The 17,809-nt window shown below is 42.9% G+C and overlaps 1 protein-coding gene across 9 annotated transcripts in view; it reads left to right on the forward strand.

Annotated features, from left to right (window-relative positions):
- Positions 1-17,809, forward strand: part of DPF3 (double PHD fingers 3) — a 197,312-nt gene that overhangs the window by 101,372 nt on the left and 78,131 nt on the right. The window lies entirely within an intron of this gene.

Here is a 17,809-nt window from a genome sequence, read left to right on the forward strand (position 1 = left end):
CCGGGAAAATCGGGAGGGAGGGCGGCCCGGCTCCCGGCCCGACCCCCCGGCTCCCGGCCCCGCGGCCCAGCGCACCCCCTCGGCGGCCCGACCCCGCGGCCCCGGCCCAGTTCCGCGCGCCCGGCCCCGCGACCCCGGCCCAGCCCTCCCTCCCGATTTTCCCGGACATGCCCGGCTTTTGGGGGATTTCCCCCCGGACGGGGATTTGAGCCCCCAAAAGCCGGACATGTCCGGGAAAATCCGGACGTATGGTAACCCTAGTGAAACTGCCATTAATTTGAACATATCTAATTTTTACATTTCTGTTTCCAAAGGGTTTTTTGTTTTATTTACTATTTGGAGATTGCTGGAAAGATACTATTCATCTTGAATGAGAGTGAAAGTTGTGCTGAAATATGGATGACTCTGTTATATCTGGTAACAATGATCTGCCCAGCTTCAGACACTTGAAAGGAGCTTGATTTTTCAGAAGATGAGTGAACAGAATTTTAGCACCCGTAGGGTCTCTCAAGTTGGGACTCCAAAAACGGAAGCATCCAAACTTAATCACCATTTAAAAAAAAAACAACTCTTGGTTAATTTGTTTGTTGTTGATTGTTTTTTTTTAATGTGGCTGGTGTGAGATTTGTGATGTCCTTAACTAGGAGTTTCCTTGCTGTTAAGTGTTTTTATTTTGTTAATGGTGTGTCAGATATGTACATTGTTTCCGCACAGTAACTTGGATTAGATCTGGATATAACTTTTCTGTTTCTGGAATTTCCCAGATTTTTAAAAATTATTATTTATTTCCCGGGTTTTAAAAATTTACATCTTTCACGTTTTCTCTTGCGTAGCTGAATAAAGCCATAAAGCCAGTTCCATGGGACACTCCAACTGCTTTGTGTCACTGGAGCAGAGCAAAGCAGTGAGAGCACATTGATCTGTAGAAGTCAGGTAGGAATCTGCCCCATGCTTCTTTACAATTTAAATAAAGGGTCCGTAGCTACTGACCCACGTTCTCTGCCAAGTCTATTAACTTTGGAACTGTGACCCAGGTCCTGTGACTGGTGACAGGAAATAAAAGTTCAGTTTCTTGTAAGCACTCCCATGCGGCGCTCTCATTACAGAGAGGTTAACTGAGAAGATTATTAAATTGAAGGAATGAATGGCACTGGTGAAGCTAATAATGGCTTCTGCAGAACCCTTCGCCATGTAGAGCTTGATCCTGCAAAGTGCTGAGCAATTCTTTGGGAGCTGGGCTGGAGTGCCTAAGGCAGCTGGGTGTGGTAGCAGGTGTAGGTGTAGGTGTAGGTGTGGGTGTGGGTGTTAACTGAGGTTGGACCTTGCCTGCGCATTCTCCCTACTTCCTTAAGTCCTCCTCCTCCTCTTGCTTCCCGTTCCCTGCTGCCTGCAGCTTATCTGGCTGAGATCCAGCAGGAAGCAGAGAAGCTGCCTGGCATATTGCAGAGAAGGTGCCTCAGCACATACCTCTTAACCTCCCAAGGCTCAACTGTGGGATGCAGTGTGTGACGCAGACTCAGGGGTGCTGGAACAATTTTTATAGTGGGGGTGCTGATGATGGAAACCATGGAAACTGTGTTGGTGTTTGTTATTACTATTTCAGGCCAGGGGGTGCTGCAGCACCTCTAGTTCCAGCACAGATTCAGAATGAGAGAGATGAATTATTCCTTCTGGCAGTGTAAAATGGTGGGGATTCATTCCTTTAGTGTACAGGAAATAACTTTTTCCATAATGTTACTTTCACAATTATTTATTTCTGATGGAAGTAATTTTCAATTAAAAAAAAAAAGGAGGGGGGATACCAAATATGTGTGGAATATAGGTAACCTGAGGACTAAAATAGGGGAATCCCTTGAAATTAGGCCATTTGAGAGGTACTTCAGTGCTTCTTAGCAAAGGGGAGGAGCAACTCCAGAAGCCTAGTCTACATTAGGAAAGGTTGCCTATAACTAGAAAACCCTCCTAGTGTAGATGCAGCTTATGCGAGTGAAGAACTCGGTGCTTTTGCCATTATAGCTTATTCTCTCAAACAAAATAACCAAACCAGCAAAAGCATGTACCTGCATCTGCGCTAGGGCTTTAGCCTGTGTAAAAATGTCTTAAAAGAATTCTCCCCCAGCCAACATTGGTACACCCTCAAAAGCTTTAAGTGTAGAGGAATGCCTGTTACTTTTCTGGATGTAGGACATCCAAGCAAGGAGGTGTGTCAGGGCTGCCAAATGCCTGAGTGTCACATGAGATGAGTGATACATGCCCGCCCTGCTGAAGATGATTCATCTACCTCTCAAAGTTTGTTCTCTTGAGCAACTTCTGCCTCACATGACACTTGAAATCAGAAAATGTCCTGACAGTACAGGAGCCTGGTTCTTCTCTCATGCTACTCTTACACTGGTGTGACGCCATTGACTTTAATAATTATTCCTTATTTACATCAGTGTAATTTTGAGGACTGTTTGGCTCCAGTAGTTTCACAGTTCACTACCAGTAAACAGCTGAGAGAGAATAACCAGGCTTCAAAATAATTTGGAATTTCGGCTAAATAAAATGGTCTAAAATAAACTTCTCTTTTCGTTGTACTGCCTCTGGGCTAAGTCCTGCCAACACTGCTGTGCCCAGTGCTACTACCATGAAGAGTCCCATTGGAAGACAATGGAGTTGCTCATGGTAGTAAGCAGTATGGACTTGGCTCTCCACTGCTCTGCACTTTGTGTACTCATTTATGCAAATTGCTTGTAAAATGCTCTGGGCCTGATTTTCAGTTGCAGGAAGGCCACTTCATACCATTCTGGCAGTGTTAAAAGGGCCTTAAAGTGGCTCTAACTGTTGTTTACACTTTCTTTAAGGTGCCTTTAAAGGGGACTTTTTGTAAATAAAATTAAGCCCTCCCACTCTGATCTGGCAGTGTGGTACCCCCCACTTGACACCGGTGTAAATAACTACTCAAGGTGCAAAGCAGTGGAGAATGGTGCCCTATGACTGGCAGTAAGGTCTGGAGGATTGATCCCTGTGGCTCCAATCCTGCAAACATTTATACATGTGAGTATTTTTAGGCATGTGAGTAATCCCTGGAGTTCAGTGCATGCAAAAGTATGTGCAGGATCAAAACCTGAGGGCTCGATCCTGCAGGGTACTGATCACTCTGGCCCCAACCCACCAAAGCACTGAAGCACAGACGTAACATAACGAATGTGAATAGTCCTGTTGAAATCAATGGAATTGCTGGGTCAGAGTATGAGTACTCAGCATTTTGTAGCATTTTGTACCGAACCCTCTAAAACTGAAGGACTACTAGACCAGGAATCCATGTACTACTCCTTCTATACTCACTTTTAATAAAGAAATTCTTAAAAGAATAAGAAAGAGATTGTGGAATGTCATTTTGTTCAATAATATGGCAATTTCATGTATTCAGTTTTATTAACTTCTTGGTATATGGCAAATGAAGTTGTTCTGTAGCTTGAAATACTATAACATTTATAGTGGATTATTTTTTCCAATGCATAATATAAAGGAATAAACAATAAATGTTAACATTAAGGTCCAGTTCAAAATGTTACAAGCCAAGCTTGACATAGTTGCTGAGCTCAGTGAGAACTGGGTGATAATTTTCTCTCCACCATCCGTCCCCCCCCTTCTTCAATGGACATTTTTAATCTGTCATTCTCATTCTCTGGGGTCAACATTTTACAGCCTCATAATCATCTTGTACCTGATGGATATTAAATATTTTTTTACTGGATTACAATTCATTTAAATATTCCCTGCATTTTGCATTTAAATGCATAATAAATACAAGTATTTTATGCATCAGATTTCAGACACACCAGTGTTTGCCTCTGAGCACATTGCCATTAATAATCTCCTTGGGGGAATGAGGGCAGGTGTGTACCGTGCATTGGGAGGAAGAAGGCATGTGTGTGGTTTCTTTTAAATGTCACCTCCCAGACCCAGATATCACTCTTATAATGCACTAGATTTGATTCCTCTTAAATGAAGTTGATAATTTAGGGCCAGATCATAAGTTGATGTAAATGGATGTCACTCCAGCCAATAGAGCTGCATCCATTATATCATCTAAGGGTCTGGCCCTTAATGGGGTGGGGAGGGATGGAAACTTTACTCCTCCTCCTTGAGGGAAATGAATGACTTCTAAATATAGGTATAGCACCTAGATGCTTCTGGGATGGATGCCTTAGAAATACATATAATAATAATAAATACCCTGTGTAGGACCTGTGGAGCTACTGAGAAGACCTTTAAAAAGACCAACAACCAACCAACTTGTGTTATTGGAAGAAAAGCCAGTGTTCACAAATGTGGGTCATACTGTCAGGCATCTAAACCCACACTTAGATGGGAGGTGGCTTGATTTTTAGAGGTGCTGAGTACCTGTAACTTCTCTTGACTTCAGTGATGCTATATCCATGAGTGATCCGGTAGAGATACTTGGTACATGATGATAAAAGTAAGTTCATAGTAGCTAGGAATGTAAAGAGTGATGTGACATTTGTGAATGATGCTACTGATGCGTCTGCCACGTAATGTGCATTGCTGAAGTGAGGTAGCAGCACATCTGTAAAACTGAAAACAGCAGTGCTGTAACTATGAGTGATGATATAGACCAGGACATTATTAGCAAACACACTATTAATTGAATGGAGCAAGAATCAAGACTGAGTATCATCTGAAGCTGCTATAACTGGGGATGGCGTTATAAATAGCTTCTTCTTTCTTATGTCTTTTTTTCTCTTTATGCTGCTTTTCTTGATGAGGGTTGCGGGGCCAGCATGGAGAGTAGGGAGGAGCAGCCCTCCCTTTCCCCTGCAACAAGTTCCTCCTGAGGGATTCCCCAGCATTCCTAGGCCAGCTGGGAGATATAATCTCTTCAGCGTGTCCTGGGCTGGCCTCGGGGCCTCCTTCCAGTGGGATGTGCTCGGTAGAGTTCCAAAGGAAGCCTCCCAGTGGGCATCCTTACCAGGTGCCCGAAGCACCTCAACTGGCTCCTTTTGATCTGGAGGAGTAGTGGCTCCACTCCGAGGTTCTGGAGTAGAGCATTATAAATCTATGAACTGAATATACTTTTGTGGGGCTTTCTTTTGATATCCAAATGAGCAAAATAAATCACCCTTCCTGCTAGCAATGATACCCCAAATACACCTGAACTTAGCAAATGCTACAGATGGAACCACTTTTCAATCCTGAATCTTAATTAGTTTCCTACTGCTTTAGTACATGGACAATATTTTAACAGTCATAAGACTTACTCCAGTCCACTGTGCCCTTTCCACCACTCACTTTTTCGTACTGGTAGCAATTCAGGAACAGCTTAAAGAAAGCTAAATAACTAAACATGCATGTGTAGATTGATGAGCTTGTCACACCATTCTCTTCAGCTTCCCCTGACCTGCACTGAGTTCCAGAGATGGATGATTGTTCTGGGAGGGAGAGAAGCTAGCAAATCCCACAGCCAGATGTTCGGGAATGGACAGAGCTTCTCCTGGAACTGTGTCCTTCTGTGGGAAAAGGACACCAGGTGCCTCCATCTGCCAGTGTTTATCTCTCCTTTTTTAAAAGGCTTATGACGGGGTTTGGTATGGTTGCGAGGATGCATGTGTCTCTGTGCATCAGAGGGGAATGACCAGTCATTTGTCTCTTCACTGTGGAGTCTGCCTGCAGCCATCAATCTTGCAGCCCAGCTAGGGTGACCAGACAGCAAGTGTGAAAAATCGGGACGGGGATGGGGGTAATAGGAGCCTATATAAGGAAAAGACCCAAAAATCGGGACTGTCCCTATAAAATTGGGACATCTGGTCACCCTAAGCCCAGCCCAGAAGCTCCTTTGGCTCATCATTAGTCGAATGAAAGGTAATACAGGAGGATCACAACTCTTAGCTTCTTGTATTTCACTTTCTTTTCCCCTTGGATGTAGTCCTCTCCCTTCCCCCACTTTCATCCATCCTCCTTGCCTTTTTCGGTAAGGTGAAGTGGAGGCAGAGGACAGACATTATTAGGGTCTAGGGCTTTACCACACCTTCCAGCAGTTTAGTTCCTCTGTGCTAGATGAGGGGGAGGTGTGAGAGAGAGACAGAGGGTATAATGCAGGCTAACAACATCCAGGTCTCATACATTTTGTTGCAATTTTCAAAACAAGCCTGTTGTACTTTGGCCTGAATATGCAAGGGCATGATTACACACGCTTGCTGCTATTTCATCTTATTCCCTCCCCCACTTCTTCCTTAAGACTCCTTCCTCCACCCCATCTAGTATTTTCAAGTATGCATTGCATGTACTCGCTCCAGTCCTGGTCTATTATAGTAGTATTAGATACAGCCAAATGGTATGGCTACCTAAGAGACTACCTTACACTTTATTTGCTGTTGCAACATTTGCCATCGGCTCGGACACTTTTGCTATCAGTTCCTAGATTTGATGGTCTAAAGGCTGCTGGAAGGGCTTGGAGGGGTGTCTAGGACTCCTGATTTCACTATCCTGTTGGATTGACAGAGACAGAGTCTATTGACCTTCAGGGCACAGTGTAATAGGATTGTCTATTTTTCTCTCTCTGACTTTTGCCTCAGGGTGTGTATGTAGGGGCGGAGGATGAGGGATGACTACACATTTGACTTATTTTGCAGGAGTCCATTTAGACCTGACATTGGTGAATTTAAACACATTACGTGCGGACCAAAGTGATGTTTGATTGATACATTTAATAAATAGATGAATACATTTACTTTTTAATTTTCTGTGTTGGTCCTAATGATCTAAACATCAGGTTTGAGTCAGATTCCCTAGAGAAACATACATTCAAACCCTGTCGGGGCAACTCAGCCCTTCATATTTTCGTTTGGGTTCCGTGGAATTTAATGCGAGAAGGTCTTTCAGAAAAGATCTAAAGTACTGAGCTGCTATCTGCTCTATATGGACATTGAAGATTCCAGGGAATGTTTAAAGAGTAGGAATTTTATCTTGGTGTCTTTAGCCAATATTTTGCCTTCCCCAAACTGTTATACTACATAGTGTGGCCATCTGCTGGCCTCTCACCCCTGGAGGTAGCTGCATTTTTATCGACGCTCTAGGTGTATTATAAAGTGCTATTGTGACAGAGAAAATTGTCACTGGGAATAAGAAAAGAGCTCTTGGGGAAGAAAAGTCAGTACCTTTCAATTGACTGGGCTATTTCTTCTTGTGTATTTGTTAGGGGCTCTGAGCCTGGAGCTCAGAGGGAAGGGTGGGTCATAGCTCCTCATTTCCCCAGTGCTATCCATCTGGTTTCAGATAGAAACCAGGAAGTGGATTGTAAAAAGGTTCATTCTTACCTGAAGGATGAACTCAGGTACTCATGTGGAGAAAGGTTGCTATCCTGGAATAGGAGAGGAGAAAGCCACCGGAGCCTGTTTAAGCCACTCTTATGTCAGAGTGGGGTAAGGGAGGTCTTGCTTTTCCAGTTCTCTACCAGCAAGCAAACAGTTATAAAACCTGGTACATCTCTTCCAGAGATGCACAGGATGGAGCAATAGAGCATGCGGGAAGCTGAAGGCCCATTCAGGCAATGAGAAGAAAGCCAGAGAACTCTGTAAAATCAGAGGAGTCTCTGAGCAGTCAGAACTCCATGTCGTGGTGTTGGAGGGCAGGGTTATAGTCTGAGTTGGGCTTTTTTACTATTTACTGTCTAAAACCCTTTTGTTTCTTTCATTCTGAGCTCTTTTCCCTAAACCTCAATAATAAAGCCTTGGGGAAAATATTAGCATGGGGAAAGAATCTATTTGTGGTGTTGGCCCAATGTACCAGGTGACCATGGAAACTTCCGTACAGTGGGCACCTGGTGGGGTCTCTCAGTCTCTCATTCCTACATTCTTTTAAAAATAGATGTTCTCTCTCTGTATCCTTGTCTTCCTATTTGCCATCCTTTTTACTCCGTTATCTGCCTGTGGAACAAACCACTTTTATCTGCTTCTGGCCCTCTCACCTCCCTGCCAATTTTTAAGAAGTAATTATTGCCATGTTAGCATGAGCCTGCCTACCCCAGATGGCCCATCTGTGTCCACAGCTGCCCTCTGGTTGCCCTTTTGGAAGGCATTCTGCCGCCTTTGAATGTCACCTTGTTTCCCCCTTGCTGCTTCTTGCTCCTCCTCCCCCTTGACGCACAGTCTTGCTGAACCTGCAGGCTCCCTTTCACCATCTGTATTTTCTCTGCTGCCATTAATCTTCCTGTTTTACCCATTTTGGTATAATCTACAATCTTTCTGGGGCTGTTGGAGTTTTTCATCTTCATGTGGTGGCAGAGCCGTGGATGCAGTTGTGCTTTTTCCCAATGCCAGAAAGATACTTATTGGCACCTCTGGAGGAAAGTGTCAATGTTTACATTACAAGCTTGCCTCTTTGTAATAATATGTTGCAATTACACATCTCTATCTGTCTGATGGCCTTTACCAATGGGAAATGTGGGAAAGTATCCTCATTCTTAGAGGTTTATCAGTTGGCTATTAAAATCTGCTATGTGTGCAAATAAAGTCCACTAAGTTTTGCACCTTCTTTTTCTTCACTGGAAAAATGGTTTAAACCTTTGCAAGCAGCTATAATAGTACTTTACACTTTATAGGCACTCTTATTTGAGTATCTGAGTGGTTTGCAAGCACTAAACAAGCCTCACCACACCCTGTGAGGTAGGTAAGGATTATCTCCATGATACAGCAGGCAGAGGGTAAGTGACTTGCCCAAGATCACACAGCAAATTAGTGGCAGGACTGGAGACAGCATCCAAGATGCTCAATTCCCTGTCCCATTTGAAATTCCTCTTGACAACCTTTCTTCCCTCTAGAGTATGTCAATTAAACTTTCTTAAAGCAATTGGTCTAGCAACAATTGCAACACTGTGATGCAGTTTGCTTATTAAGCATCCTGACTGAAATGTGGGGAATTCTCACTACAAGCTCTCTAGGGTGTCCTATGGGATATTATAGAAGTCCTGCAAAATCTCACAAGATCCCACAAATTGCCCTAGGAGAATCTAAAATTTACATTTTTTGTAGCAAACTGTAATAACACTTAGCACATCCCATTAACACTCCCACCCTTCCCTGAGAAGGTATGTAATTATATTCCCATTTAATAGATGGGGAAGCTGAGGTGTTGAGGCTGTAACTAGCTCAAGGCTATGGAGAGCATTGACACCAGAGTCAGGACTAGAACTTAGCAGCTCCTGATTCCTTGTCCATTGCTCAGAAGTCTAGATCACACCTAGCTCCACTGCACCGTACTACCTGAATTACTGCCTGCTGTTACATGTAGGGATTATGCAATCTCTTTCCTCAAATACTATACTATAATTGTTACATGAGCTGATGCTGCGAAAAGGTGAATTGCATTACGTCTTGTTTTAAACTTGTATAGGATGCTATTTAAAGAGAGAGAATGAACAGCATAGACTGCAAAATTAGAACAATGGTTTCGGAGGGGAGAATAGAAGGAGAGATTACTTTAGGATTTGATGCCCTGGGGGAAGTTATCTGCTTCAGAATTTAGCCAGGTAGTGTAAATTTGAAGTCTTTGAAAAGCAGGTACAATGTGTTATATGTGACATTGATTTATATTTGTAATGAGAAATAAACGTGTAAATTACTTCTGCGACACAATCAACGGGAGGGCTATTTTTTTACTGTGATGTCTATTAGAGACTAGTCCACCATATGCTGCTTATAAAACATACAGATTAGTAATGGGCAAATTTTACAATGCTTAACCACGTTCTGAGGACTGCTACCAGTCCCTGCAACCCTATTTCTCTCCCCCTTTGTTGGTAACCTCATGCGGTGTACATTTAGGTAGGTGCTAGTGGCATCCAGGGATCCTTCCCTTGGGCCCTGGGGAACTGTCTGAACATTCAAAGGCATCCTGGGGTTTTCCTGCAATTTTACCCAGAGTGTCCCATGGAATTGCACAATCCCATAGCACACACACATCCTTGCTTGCTCTCTCTCACTCTCTCTCCCCACGAGCCTAGTAGTTTTTGCAGGAAAGGAAGGGATGAAGCACTGGGATTTTCCAATCCACAGTGCTTTCTGGGGCATAAATTGAAGGAAAGCCCCAGTGGGCCTTTACATGTAGAAAGACTGTTTAGTGAGGCCCATTTTAGGGATCAGTGGGCCCCACTGATCCTTAAACTCCAGCATCCTACGGGGTGGAGTATAGCCCCAGTTTGCCCCCTGAAGAGGGCCTTTATGTGAGGGAGGAAAATCCACCAATCCATTCACCCCACCCAGGGCGATGTGTTGTGAGAGGGAGATAACAGACAGACGTTGCTTCCCAAACATCTTCAAACTTTCCAGAAGGATTAGTTCAAGGACAGGTTTGCCATTCCCTAATGGTGATTTAGGACCCGATTCTTACACACAGTCCCCTTTTACATTGCCAGTGCGGTGTGAAAGGGCATTGATACACAGGAAAATCATCCTTAGATGTGAAGACATTTGGGCAAGGAGGGAACAACAATGACTTAATGCAGTAGCCTTTCACTTCCACTAGAGACCTGGCTTCTCCCAGTCTGTCTCAGATCAAAAGTGAAATGAATGTGGTGGTTTCAAACTAGTCCCCAGAAGATATTTGTTTGCATTACTAACCCACTGCACAATTCAGCACTATTGGCAGTTTCTGTTCCGGAGAGGCCCAGGACTGGGTTAGCAGGAGTTGTCATGGAGCCGGGAATGATCAGAACTGGGTGTAGATCCCAGGAGTGGAATAGAAGAGGATTACAGGTCAGGAGTGAGATGCATTGACAGAATGGAAAGGAGGTAGAGGGTAGGGTTGGAATAGCAGAGGGTACTGAGCGTCAGGATTGAAGCACAATGGCAATGCTGTTTGGGCACCCAGAGCTGGAATAACAGGGATTGCGGCTGTGCAATGGCAGAGCTGTGTGAAGGTCCAGATCTGGAATAGGAGAGAGCTGCTAGAGATCAGGATTGAGTTGCATTGGTAGAAGTGTGTAGAAGGAAGCTTGCACAGCACCTGCTGTCCCTCAGTATACCTAATTCTACTCACTGCTGTGAATCCATCCAATTCAAGAACAATAAGAAAATCACTAAACTGACCACAAATATAAAAAACAAACAAGCTAACAAAAGATGCTGTATTCACTTGTTTTGCCCAAAACAACTACAAAATCCAGCATTCAAGCAAGAGCACTGTATTCTATTTCTTCTTAAAGTATCCCCCCCCACCCCTTGCACGCTAATGCTATATTTGTGCCTTGGAGATGAGCATATGATGGATGGATGGATGCTGCTTGTCTGGGTTTTTCACCACCATTTCCCCTGGGGCACTCTGTCTGCTGGCAGGGAGCACCATCCCAAAAGATGGTATCTTTTGCAAACTCGACAGCTAACAGACAGCTTCTCTCTCTGCATATTTCCCAAAAGGAGAGCAGGCTTAATCTGGTTTTTATATGGCATATTTCATTATAATCGTTGTGACTTTCACTGTTCCCAATATGCCATGATAAATAAAAGGCTGGAGGTGGGAAACAGCAGAGGAGCTGAGGCTTCACACTCTTGTGACACTGATAGATTTTTATTTTAAAGTGACATGGGATTTAATTGCTCACTGAGCCACTGTCTTACACTTTCAGGCACATCCTGCCACATCCTGTTAATGAGCTTAGTGGCTGCATTCACCCAGTGGTAGATCTGTTTGCTGCGAATTAGGTGGCTTTTTTTGACCACCTGTGTAATTTTAAAGAGGTTGTGGCTATTAAGGCTACGTCTTTGGATTTATCTATGTTAAACAGCACTTATTGGATTCTTAATATATAGTTTCCTCTGGCGATTCTTAAGTTTTAGAGAAACAGCACCAAAAACCACAAGAATCCGTGTAGCATAGTCACTGTTTGTCTAAGAGGGTTTTTGGAAGCTGGATTGCTTTTGGTTTGCACAGTAGCTGTCTCTGGCGTGATGGATCATGCTGGAACTCACCCAATAAGTATCTCTGTTCCCAATTAGACCTGGAAATGGAGCTGCTTATGAGTGCACAGAGATGATGGCTCCGGTGGCAGCTGCTACCGTGGAGATGGAAATGATCCATTGTGAAACAAATACATTACATTGTCTAGAAAAAGGGAAGGTTGTTTTTAATTTGTGTTTTGAGTAGGCACTGTGAAGTTGTTTAGCCCCCAGTTCATTGTGAATTAAGTTGTGCGTATTTAAAGGTGGAACGTACTGCTGTTTTGATAAAAAATGATATTTTAACCCCTCCTCCCATTTTGTAGGACCTATAAAAATGTGCTTCTCTTGGAAGTAGCAAGTTCACTAACGAACAGACCCAGGAGTGATGTTGACATGGACGATTGTTCAGATTCTGTGTAAGTGTAAGGACCTTGATACTTATACAGGTTGTTGCATTTAGCTAGTAAACAAAAATATCCATGTTAATTTAATCACTATGAAAGGGACACAGCCGAGTTAAAAATCAGTAATTTAAGTTATAGTGTGTGTGTGTGTGTGTGTGTGTGCAATGTTTACCTGTATCACCAGTTATATCATAGTTAATTAAAATGGAAAAAAGACTTAAAATATACACGTATTTTTGTATTTTATTTAGCTTTGACATTGAAACTAGACTGGTAAAGTTTGTTTCCTGTATCTCACACAGTAGCCAGGTATTGTTGCATTTGAAATCCCAACTGTGAGGAGATTTATATATAAAGTGTATTGAAATTTCTATTTTAAAAACATGAAAACTTTTATTCATATTAGTTTTAGTAGCAGCTTTGTGGGGTAATAAAGTTGAGGTACTCTCAGACATTCTCTGAGATGTCAGAAGAAGAGGCGTTGGAGCAAATTGATAATTAAAAATAGCTACTGCTCTAAAGGATTGGAGGGCAGCAAATATTGTTACCTATATTTAATAGAAGGCTGATCTAGGGAACTACAGACCAGTAAGCCTTACATCTGTACTCGACAAATTGGTTGAAACAATAATTAAAAATAGAATAATGCAACACCTAGAAGATATGATAGGATCTGTTGTAAAGTAGAGACACCCAGGCCCTGGGAAATTAGGGTGTATACAGAAAGAGACTCAACAACTTATTTAGACTTCCAAAAGGCCTTTAAGAAGATCCTGCATAACCAAAGAAGTTAAGTGGTTATGGGGTGAGAGGCAAAGTATTGTCACCAATCAAAAACTCTCTAGGAAGGAGAAAGCTAAGAGTAGCAAAAGGCTACCAGCTGGGTGCCTCAAGGTTCTGTACTAGGTGCCTTGTTTAATATATCAGCAGTATGCAGTAGTGAGGTGGCAAAATTGTAGATGACATAAAGTTCTTTTTCAGTTGATGGTCCCTGTGTGTATTCCACGAAGATATTTGCTACATGTCTGTTGGGCTGCACTTGCGCCCTTCTCATTGTGCAGCGAACCAAGAATGTAAGGGGTGTTGTGGATCTTCACTTCCTGTGAGGAACTTCAAAGGGACCTAAACAAGCTAGTTGAATGGGCAACATGATCACAAATACAATTCTGTGTCCATAAATGCCAAGTAAAATGCATTAGAGGGGAAAATTTGAACTACTCATACACCTTATAGCAGGGGTCGGCAACGTTCGGCACGCGGCTCGCCAGAGTAAGCACCCTGGCGAGCCACGTGCCAAATGTTGCCGACCCCTGCCTTATAGGATTCTAAATGAACTCAGAAAAGGGACCTGGACATCATTGCAGACAGCTCAAAGCTGACCTCTTCTCAGTGTGCAGCTGTGGTCAAAAAGCAAATAAGATGTTAAGATGCATAAGGAATGAGATGGTGAATAATATGGAGACTATTATCACGCCTTTACATAAATCAGCTGTGCAACCTGATCTGAAATACTGTGTGCAGTACTGATCCATCTCTAAAGGGTATTGCAGAATGAGAAGGGGTTCAGAGAAGAGCAATGAGAATAAGAGGTATGGGAAAATTTTCACATGAAGAGAAATTGGAAAGATTGTTTACCACAGAAAGGAGGTAAATAAAAAGGGGATGTGTTAGAAGTATATAAAATAATGACTGGTATAGGGAGCTTCTGTTCTCTCTATCTCATAATACAATGAAATAAAAGGTGGAAAAGTTAAAACCAATAAAAAGGAAATAATTTTTCACACCAGGTGTAATTAAACTGTGGAACTCACTGTCACTGGAGGGTGTTGAGGCCAAGAACTTAACTAGATTCAGAAAGGGACTGGACATTTATATGGATAACAAGAATATCCAGAGTTGTCATGATAACAAATATTTTGGAAGGGATATTAAACTTCATATATCAGGGCTTAACTATTAGGGATCAGGATGACACCTGATGTGGGGGGCGGATTATCCCACATCTCCCTACTGTGGGGTCCTTACACCTTCCTCTGAAGCATCTGGTGCTGGCTACTGTCAGAGAAAGGATATGGGACTAGATGGATCTCAGTTTCTGTGTTTGTAAGGCCCTTACTTTTCCCACAAAACCTAAATTTGGGGCCTAAATCTACTTGTCAGTATCTCTTCAGGTAGGGCTACAGGAAAAAAACTGCAGTTTGACAACCTTTATTGAAAATTCCTGTAGAATTTAACAGGAAGGAAACCATTAGGGTTTAATAGAAATTATTCTACAAACCTGATAGTATTTAACAGAGAATAAAATCTTTTCTACAGGCTGATTTGAACCATCTTTCAGAATTCTGCAGCTGCCTTGTAATTCTCTATTATATTGTCTAGGCGGGTTCAAAAAGCCTGATCACTTTCTATTACATTCTCTATAGGACACTTTCTTAAGGGTGTGAAAGGACAAAATGATATGAGGAAAGGAATTTTCTTTTGTGATTCTCTGCATTTTGCCACGTCTTTCAGCTCTAGGCTTTCCACCACAACTACAATAAAATATACCTTGTAGTGCAACCACACAGGCTGGGTAACCAAGTTGGGACTGGAAAACCGGGGCATTAGCAGTTGAAGTCCCAGTCCAACCTGTGCTTTTATAAAGGTTTCTCCTTCATCCTTGTTATGTAGCTTCCCCCTCCCCCTCCGGCCCTGTACATCTGCTGTGTTATACTGACTATCCATCTTCCAGAAGGATTGAGCTGAGCTCCTTTCAGAGCTCTTTTTAAGGTCAACTCATTTATCACGAAGGTGTTAATGTTGGATGATATGAGGCTTCATTTCCTTCCCACCTCCCTGTCCCCAGTGTGGACCAACTCCCTCTTTCTGTCTCGACGTGCTCCATGCATGAGTCACTGAACAGTTTGACTGCTAAGATGGCCCTGAAATGTGAAGCTAGGAAAGTACTAAAAGAGGAGAGAAAGCAGTGGTATAGTGGTTAGTGCACAGGACTTGGAGTCAGGTGTCTTGGGTTCTTTTTCCATATCTCCTGCTCCCTCCCTACGTGCTCTCACACAAGTCATTTAAATTCTCTGTGCTTCAGTCTCCCCATTTGTAAAGGGGGTAATAATACCTACCTCGCAGGGGGATGGAAAGTTTAAAAATTTAAAAGTGCTCTGAGATCCTAAGATGGGAAGTACTGTAGGAGGGCTGAGTATTAGTTGCAGTAGCAAGTAGCAGCACCACAGCAAACAAGTGTGTTTTTAGAAGGCTGCTGACCTCCTTGCTGTTAAAGCCCTGCATTTTCCATGTTAGGTTTAATTTTAAATTTCTCTGTAACATACAGATCCTACTTTGTGTTCTTGGTTTAAGATTTAATATGGATTTTGTTTGACTCCCTCCTCCATTCCCTATTCTAATGCATTTGTTTGCTGAGTGTATCAGAAGCCAGAGACAGATGTAGCTTGTCAGCATGAAGACATGTGTGTTACTGATGCCCTTGAGTTTGCTTGAAGCTTCACCTTCACTTGCAAAATGTCTGATGACCAGCTGCAGTTTTCAGTCCTATGAGGTCCCAAAACCAATATTAATGCCCTTTTGCACCCCAGCACAGAAATTGAAATCAAATCAAGACCATAGGGAGACGTTATTATAGAGGTGCTTGAGCGACTCCATAGTTAAGGCTGTGTTGAAGTTTGCGTTTGAATCAGGACTAAAATCCCTCTCTTCCACTCTGAAATATCTGAATTTAGTCTCCAAATTTAACTCACCTTTCATGGACCAACTGAATAAGGAAGAGGAGAGGGAGGGAGGGACCAGAAACTCATACAGGAAATTTCAAGCTGACCCCCTCTCCCACATTTAAGGGATCAGCTTGAAATTCCCTGTATGAGTTTCTGGTCCCTCCCTCCCTCTCCTCTTCCTTATTCAGTTGGTCCATGAAAGGTGAGTTTAAGGGATCAGTTTCCCTCTTTTTACACCTCAAGCATCACAGGAGAGAACTGCATCATAAGCAGTGAAACCTGGTAGAAGGTGGTCCAGTGGTGGGAGCAGGTTGAGAACTCCATTCTGAGAAATCCCGACGGAATAGCTTGGCCTTTCCTTTGATGAGAAGTTGTTAACTCAGTATTCCAGCTTCCATTCTGAGAGTCATTCTGGGAAAGTTTCCTCTGGACAATTACCCCTGCCGCCAAGGTCTGGGGGTTCTGCTTGGCTTGTACTCTGATTCCCTCTCAATGAGTTGGATAGTTTTTGCTGTGGCTACTACCCACATTCTGTGGTCCATTGGTTGAGGGTAAGTCATGCAGTTAGCTAATGTCCCCTCTCTCAAATAAATTTGAGAGAGTACTTTGCAAATTGCTTATCCTCCACTTTGGCTCAGGGAACCCCACATCTTTTCATGGCTTTGGGGTCCCTGTCAGACAGACAGATGCCATTCTCCAGGGGCAAATGGTTCCCCAAGAAGTAATTACACACCTCTGCACCAAATGATGATAATTCATTATTTGTTTTGTGGTAGTACCTACGGGTCACAATTTCAGTGTGCTAGGCACTGTGCCAACACATAACAAAAAGACAGTCCCTGCTCTGAAGATCTTACAGTCTAAGTATATGACAAGAGATAGGAGGTGGATACAACAATGAGATGAGGGGGTACACAGTGAGATGAAAGACTGGGACACAGCAGTGAAACCAGGACATCAGATACTGATTTGTAAAACATCAGCCATGGTTCCTAGTTCCTTCCCAAATATATTTGCCTGGAAAGAGGACCCTATCCTGGAAGAGAAGGAGGGAGGCTTGAGAAGGGTGGCTGTGGCAATGAGGGTGCCCCATAAAAAGAGGCTACAGTGGGATTATGCTGGTCAAACTCCTATGTAAATGGAATAGGAGATGGAATTCTTCCCTGCATGTATTTTAACACCCATGCTGTATTTTCCTGACTGCGGTACTTGTTTCACAATCCAGTGATAGCCATCCAAAACTAGCATATTGTCAGCTCTTTCATCTGTGTGCCATGTTGCATCAAGCTTCCTCATTAATCCCCGTGTTTTTTTAATGGGGGCAAATGCTCCAGGCAATGGGAGAACTAGAGTTAGGGTCCTCCTCACAAGGGCCTGATTCTGCAATCTTTACTTACACCAAGTAATATTTACTCATGTAAGTAGTCCCATTGAAGTCCATGCGAGGGTTGTAGATTCTGGGCCTAAATAAGAAAAGTGGGGATCAATATTTGGTTGCACATTATTTTTATTAATTCTCAGCAATCTCTCACTGTATGATCTCTCTTTTCCCTCTTTCCTACCCCTGGAATGTCTGGTTCTTGGCCCCTGATGTAAAATGATCCTGTACACAACTGAGTGTCGTGAACTGTGCCAAATATATATATACATTTCCTGTTTTTTGGGAGAGGACCTTAATATTTTTAGCTACCTGCTCTAGAAAACTATGTGGCTTTTCTTCCCATTTGGAGTATGGGGAGTTCATGTA

The sequence above is a fragment of the Trachemys scripta genome, chromosome 4, assembly GCF_013100865.1.
Source record: "Trachemys scripta elegans isolate TJP31775 chromosome 4, CAS_Tse_1.0, whole genome shotgun sequence".
NCBI lineage: Eukaryota > Metazoa > Chordata > Testudines > Emydidae > Trachemys > Trachemys scripta.